General features: G+C 36.5%; 1 long non-coding RNA gene across 1 annotated transcript; it reads right to left on the minus strand.

The window, feature by feature from the left end:
- Positions 1 to 1,776: 1,776 nt before the first annotated feature.
- Positions 1,777 to 6,157, minus strand: LOC142099147 (uncharacterized). Its single transcript, XR_012678481.1, has 3 exons — positions 6,054 to 6,157; positions 3,198 to 3,289; positions 1,777 to 1,965 (listed from the first exon to the last, which is right to left on the minus strand). It is a non-coding gene; the product is annotated as an uncharacterized LOC142099147 (long non-coding RNA).
- Positions 6,158 to 7,549: the final 1,392 nt, after the last annotated feature.

Genomic DNA, 7,549 nt, shown 5'->3' on the forward strand with positions numbered 1-7,549 from the left:
TAAGATGTTGATGTTTTTGCCTTGATGCCATAAATATTTGATATTTCAATGTTATCCACTTGTTATATAAGGAGGGCAACAACTCTTGCCCGTACACAGTGGAGAGCAAGAGAACAGTGTAGATTATTGCAAAAAGGTAAATAACTTGAATACTGCAGTGAAATTGCTATAATGCATTGGTTACACATGGTATAACAGCGCAAGAAGTTAAAATGTAGTAATATTTATTAGGGATGTGCACCGGCCACTTTTGGTGTCTCGTGTTTTGGATTCGGATTTGCTTGAGGTTTTGGGTTCGGATTTGTTTTGCAAAACACCTGACAAAAGGTTTTGGATTCGGATTTATTTTGAAAAAAACATAAGTGTTAAAATCAAGTTTTTTGGTTTATTTTCACTCCTACGCTATTATTAACCTCAATAACATTCAATAACAATCATTTCCACTAATTCCCAGTCTATTCTGCAGAATCAGTGAACTTTGTAATATTGCAGTACCAATGGACTTATACTGCAGGATTGTTTTTGGATATTTTTTTTTAATTTCTTTTTTTTATAACTTTGTTTAAAATTTATCGTGCTGTGCTCTGCTGTGCTGTGCTGTGTCCTTCTAAGGGCATTGTTATTTCCCCAGCACAGCACAGCACGAGATATAGCAGGGCAGAGGACCACCTAACACAACCTCCCTCTACCCTGATCAATGCCCGATTGAAGATGGCGGCGGCTAGCGGGGAATTTATAGGATCCGAGTATCGCGAGATCCGACAGCGGGATTATGACTCAGAGCCTCGAATTCAGTTTTGCAATTGGCGGGAATACCCGGATCTGTCTCGGATCCGGCTCGGATCGGCAACGTTCGGATGGGCTCGGATTTCAGATATCCGAGCCCGCTCATCTCTACTCAAAATACACTGTAAATTTAAGTCATATTACCTCTGTGGTTTTATATTGGGAATCCCTTTGTATGTAAAATTAAAAGTGAAAATGTATCTCTGCTGCATTGCTAATACTAAGTTAGAGCTCACAAATGTATGTGACTTAGGGGGGAAATTCAATTCCCCCCGAAGTAACGCCGGGTTAAAACTTTTACCGTTATTACAGCAGTTTTAACCCGGCTTTCAGAGATCTGCGAGCACAAAGCCGGCGTTAGAACTACCGTAATTACGGTAATAATGCACAGGCCGCGTTACTTTTAACAATAACGCGGCCAATTGAATATGCCCCTTAATGTTTGCATATGTGTTACATTAATGCTCTAGTTGTCAATGAGGAATCCCTTTGCCTGTAATTGAATTCTCACAGTAACCTTTGTGAGACATCACAGTTGTATCTTATATTTTGCTCATTTGTTGAAAAAATGTAATTCAGAGATACTTCGTACATATAGGTTACATTTTTTTCTGGCTAGAGGTAAAAATGAAGTTAGTATGTGACAGATATCTTGTATTTTAACACTGTGAATTTTGAATTTGTCTTGTTGAGTTTAGTAGCAGAACTTTGTATTACAGCTGTTCATTTACATATATGTTTATTGTTTCCTTCATATAACTACAACCCAGGGGCAGGCTGGGCTGGAGGGCACCAGTATTTTTTTTTCCCATTTAAAATGTTCCTAATAGGCTGCTGAGTTGAGTTTTACCCCCCAGGCTAAAATTTGCCAGCTCTCCCCTACTACTACCATTTGGAGTTTCTTATTTTCATTTGTTTTTTTGGTTTTTAAGTGTATAAAATTTTCTGATTAATTCATCTGGATTTTTAACGAAATAATTACAATACACGTTTTATTTGCAATAGATTTATTGATTAAAGAAATCATTCAGGAGATAAAGCAACAATCAACAATTCTCAAAAACATGGAGCGTCCAATGCGAATGAGAATTTCAGACAATCATTAATATTAATTTGCACAGATTTGGAATCAGTTTTCTCCCTTGGAAGGCGATGTGTTATGGTTGGAGTCCTCTGCATCTGTAAAATAATATTGAACAATATAAATATATAGCAGTTTGATCCAAGAATGAATGAATAATTAAGCTCATACTATATCATTTGTTAAAACAAAACAGATCTTTAATTGAAGTAGCTTAAATTTAAAAAATGTCTATACAGTACATGTTAGTTTTGCACGCTGTGCATGATAATAAAATAAGAGGGCAAGTTAAACAGATATTTACACATCTAGGTTACATTTCCTCTGGGGACCTTAGACAGAAGAGAGTAAGATGCCTTCAGTTTATTCTATGTGCTCTGAGTATTCTCATACTCTTCTATGCTGCATGACAGCTTTCTATACTGTGTGGACTGTGTCCTTGTACAACAGTTACACAGCCAATTTGTGTGAATTCTGGAGCAGTGTCTAATGTTACTGTTGGACATTTATTGAAGCTATTGCTCTGGAGAATACACAAACACTTCCATACACTAGTGAAACATTAATAAGTGCAGGTGTATCTTTTCTCCACCATAAGATTACATCTATGTATTTGCAAATATTTTCACCAGTCTCAAAGAATTACTAAAATAAATCAAATGAGTTTAAAAAAAAAACGACAACACCTGAGAAACACTTTGATGCAACATTGAAGTTTTTCTTTCTATATCACTTTTTTATTGCCAGTGACAATGGGCATTTCAGACAGTGATTGAGCTCATTATAACATTACATAATATACAAAAGTGTGTTATTGCCAGCAACAGTATTGCTATCAGTAGTAATATACATGAGTTTGCATGGGAAAGCCTATATAACAAGTATTGTGATAGTAGTTAAAACTCTGCGATGCATGTTCTGTTATCACCATATCGGAATGGTGGTAACAGAGCAAAACTATTAAAAAAAAAATGTAATTATTTAAATATAATAAATAGTATTTTAATGTATAATTTTTTAGATTTTTTTTTTTTTGTCCTTTTTGTTACCAAAAAATCATCTATTTCCCAACAAATTTTTTTTTAGCTGTGCTTTCAGTTCTAAGCGATGTCTGTACACACACTGACCAACTGAAGATGTAAGTTATCCCTAACCACTCTGGGCCAGTATCGCTGGGGCAGCAGAGAATCACTTAGCTTCTACGTTATTAAATTGCAGCAAAAAATAGATATCAAATCGGGCTGCAGTGCTCCAGCAGAAGCGCAACATGGTTATATGTAAAGTTATACGTGCAACCTGTTACTTTAATTGCTATCTGTTTTACACTTACCAAATCAGATTTCAACCGATAGGTGCAGGAGCTAAACCAGGTAAAGAAGGTGCACCAAGTCCACCAGGGCCACTGCCACCTCCACCTCCAAGCTTACATGGAATAAATAGGATAGTATTATAAGCAACTTGAAAAAACCAAGTTGTAACATAACCAGTTATTCTAGTACATGGGGCTAAATAGACAGCCTACATTCATAACAGTCTGGAATACATTGTTTGTGATCTCTCCCTGAAAGTCATATACATTTGGAAAGTATGGCTAAGACTGTAGTTGGCTATACTAACGTCCAAGCCCAAGGGTAGGTAACATTTGCATAGACACCACCAGTCAGCTGTGAAGTTGCAGCTATCAGATTATTCCCATGTGATCAGATTCATGTGTGGCCCATATCACAGGGCTCCAGTGCTCTCTGATGGCAAGTAAGGATTTATCATGTCACATTATTGCAGGGATTTATTGTAAGCTCCAGCTTTATATATGAGGATGGAACAGACACTTTATACTGTTATGATATATTCCAGATCAATATGTATTTAAAGAGTGTGAACATTAAGCATATTCTGGAAGGGATTGGTCATGCCTCAAAAAAAGGTAATTTATATAGCCAAAAAGGTGGCATTACTCCATAAATGCCATTTGTGACATTGTGCTATTATTCTCAAGCCAATGTACCCCTTTATATGGGTTAAGTACAAGGCTCAGCGCAAGATGGGGGTGAATGTGGAGGTACAAATGTTACTCATTATTATGGGGGACATGGAATAGGGTGTTTCTAGTTGTATGCTGGCTAAGTGCAGGAAAGTGCCATATCTTGTGTTATAGGACAAGTTGCTTAAATTAACTTGATCAGAGGGAAATAGCACATGTAGGGGGTGTTACTGCTTTACAGGGTAGTTACAAATCTATTTATCCCTTCTGAGTTCCCTGATTTATACAGGTTCTGATAAGTATACAATCTCCCTATATGGGTTTATGGTAATTTGTACTCTCCATCAGCATATAGTTCCTCTCTATGCAGCCTATCTATAATAGCACTATTATATCAGACAAACCATATTGTCACAGCTCACCATTTATGCTAATTATGCTTCAGTGTGTATATCATACATTACTATTATACTCATAATTGTTACACTGTTACCATAACATGATTATGTGCTAAATGTTTGGACAAATAGTTTCCATATACTGTACTCTTATATATTTTTATAACAGTGTACACTGTGGGGTTTAAAAGTACAATTGTTATATTATTAATGTCATTTTAGTTGTACTTGAAGTAATACATTTTTCATATATAAGATTGATGTATGATTTGTAAACACAACTAAATCTGTGGTTGGTTTTCAGGATAACAGCAGTTACGCTGGTTATTTTATATTCTAATGTATGTGGCAGTAATAGGGAGACTCAATGGGATGGACTTTGTACACTATATATGGGTAAGTACAGCTTTATTCACCCCAATACCAATGAGTCTCAAGACTCTTGGAAGAAGAAGGGGAGAATGCTCAGAACCCGCCTCCCAAAACAGGGACAAGGACTAAGTGCAGTTATTCATATTAATAACAGCAACCAAAGGTTATCATAGAGCCACAATCGGACAAGAAGCCAATCATTGAAGCTTAGACGCTTTACTGCCAATGGGATCAGGTTTGCAAGATATCATTGGCCAGTGTGTGTCTGCTGGACCTGATTGGTTTCCCATCATAGATCTGCTATTTATACTATGTGCAGCCACATTTGTCACTTTGTAGAGGGATAGTAAATAAAGAAGCTGTTTTCTTTATAATTGCTCCTGAGGCTTCTCACTCACAGCACAGGAGAGAAGGCAGATAGCAGATTGGTTGGGGTCTAAATGAGAGGATCATCTGGGGGGAGGGGGAAATAATAAGACTAAAAGGAGAAGAGAGAGAAATAAGAGGAGGAAGACAACAGAGGTGAGAGAGACCAGAGAGTTGAGGGATGAAGGAAAGGGCACATGAGACAAAGCATCTGGGGAGAACAAGGAAAACTGAGGGAAGAAAAGAAACTTAGTTGGGGGAGGGAGACTGGGTGGGAGAGGCCTTGGTGGATACAAGAGCATTGAGAAGAAAAGTTCTTTCCCTGGTGACAGATGAAATGTGCTGGTGCTGAGAATACAGTGTGAGCAGATGTACAGAACAAGCACAGCAGAAGAAGGCATTGGATCTGCTGACAGTGCTGGAACACGTGTGACTGACAGCATTGAGATAAGTGTGTGTGTGTGTGTGTGTGTGTTTATGTAAATGTGTTCAGCAGTGTTCCATAAATTGTTTACCAATAGTCTTTTCGTTAATGTACTGTTAGTGTAAATGTTGGCACTAGATAACATTTTACATTATGGGCCTGATTCAGAGTGAAGCAAACATTTGCATGGCGTATACTCAGAAAGTGAACATACATAACTGGGGCGATTCAGACCTCAGGGAAGGGGTGTTCTAATGTAGGTAATGTACACTAAGGGCTTGTTCGAACAATTGTGTATGGATTCAGTCTGGGACATAGATTCAGATACGGTTGAAAAAGCAGTTTTATTTGAGGATGTCATGGGCAGGTGTAAGTAGTGGAAGATGATGATGACAAACACCAGAACTAGTGAACCGCTTGTAATTAGAGGTTTGCATATGATTCACTGACGCTTATTGAGTCTATAGTAGTTGCTCAGCCGCAGATTAGGATTTGCCAAGCGTGTTGTAGCAAAGATAAAAAAAGTTGTTGTTTTTTTTTGTACGTATGTCGGAGATTTCTGTCTGTAGATTATTTATTGCTGCTCATTAATGTTTGAATTTACTAGCAAATATTTTACAATATTATTTAGTATTTCACACTTACCAGAGTACACGCAGGGTCTAGTGGAGGCAGTTGCAGAACTCCACTCACAGTTGCCTGAAATAAAATTATACTCTATTTGAGTCTGCATAATAGACTTTGCAAAATAATTGAACTGTATAAAGTACTTTACCAATGTCATTGATTTAAAATATTGAGCTACCAATTTTCCACTATGTTATGACAAAATAAAATCACAACGTGCAGTGCTCTTTTTCCTAAATGGATTTGAAATAACTTTAATGTTTTTGGGTTTATAATGCGGCATATTGGTTATAACAAAATACAATGGAATACCTACTAAAGGTGACTATTGGCTCAAACAACAAAACATAGCCAACATATTTCATACCTGAACGTTGATTTCATTAACTTTGTTTGTTACATAGTTTGATCCTGAGATAACATCTGCATTGCTAACATGTGGAATTCCCCATCATAGTGTAACTTGTAGTAACTGTGATACTGAATAGTCAATGACTGAATTGTAAGTCTAAATGTAAGAGGTCAAATCACAAAAATGCCTTCAATTTGTCTTTAAATTGCATCTTAAAATGAATACTTTCAAACCAAATTCACAAATGTGAATGTATTTAAACATTTTTAATATGGATTTTAAAATGCAGAATTAAACAAAAAAGTTTCGGATTTTGAGCTAACTCCAGCTTTGTGCATCTTACTGCCTGTCTATTAATTAGATTTACACATGTGTTAAGACAGTAACACCAGATTGCATATCTATGTGATTATACAACATACATTGTAATTTAAACTTTATAGTGCAATAATACCAAAATATAATATACTTAATATTTACCACTATTTTCTGAACTGTTTCGCGTGCTAGGCCATCAAGCAGATTACCCAAATTAGGTGTTTCATTCTGAAACATGATATTGTTTTAGTTATACAGCATAGTAAATCATATTGCAGACTCCACAAGAAGCATTATAATGTCAACATATAATGCAGCCCTTTCCAGAGAATATTTAATCATTCACATTAGTTCCTGCTTAACACGATGTCTAAACATCAGATCTACACTGAACTACAGAGGAGAAATAAACGTGTAGCCTGGAATGATTGTCAAATATTAAATAAGGTTTGTTGGCCAAATGTAGCAACATATGATCATTGTAATTTTATAGTCCTTATGCCCAGAATCTTAGGCAGGTGATTTATTAAATAGACGTCAAAATGTTTCTATTCTCTTCATTCTGCAGCACTAAATATTGCAAATTAGAAACTAAATAAGGTGCTATGGCAGACCACTGTATACACCCCCACTGCGACCACTGGTCTTACCATTTTGTATGTGCTTTATTGAATTTACTAACATGCCTGTGACTACCTTCAACATTCTTGGAGTTGGAGACATTCCCATTTTGGGGCTCATTACCAATATACCCTACGTGTGGACCTTACTTACAAAAATGGAGCATGGCCTCATTGTGTCCGGATGTGTATAAATAGGTAATAACAAGGTATGGCAATCACAG

This window comes from Mixophyes fleayi, chromosome 8 (assembly GCF_038048845.1).
Source record: "Mixophyes fleayi isolate aMixFle1 chromosome 8, aMixFle1.hap1, whole genome shotgun sequence".
Lineage (NCBI taxonomy): Eukaryota > Metazoa > Chordata > Amphibia > Anura > Limnodynastidae > Mixophyes > Mixophyes fleayi.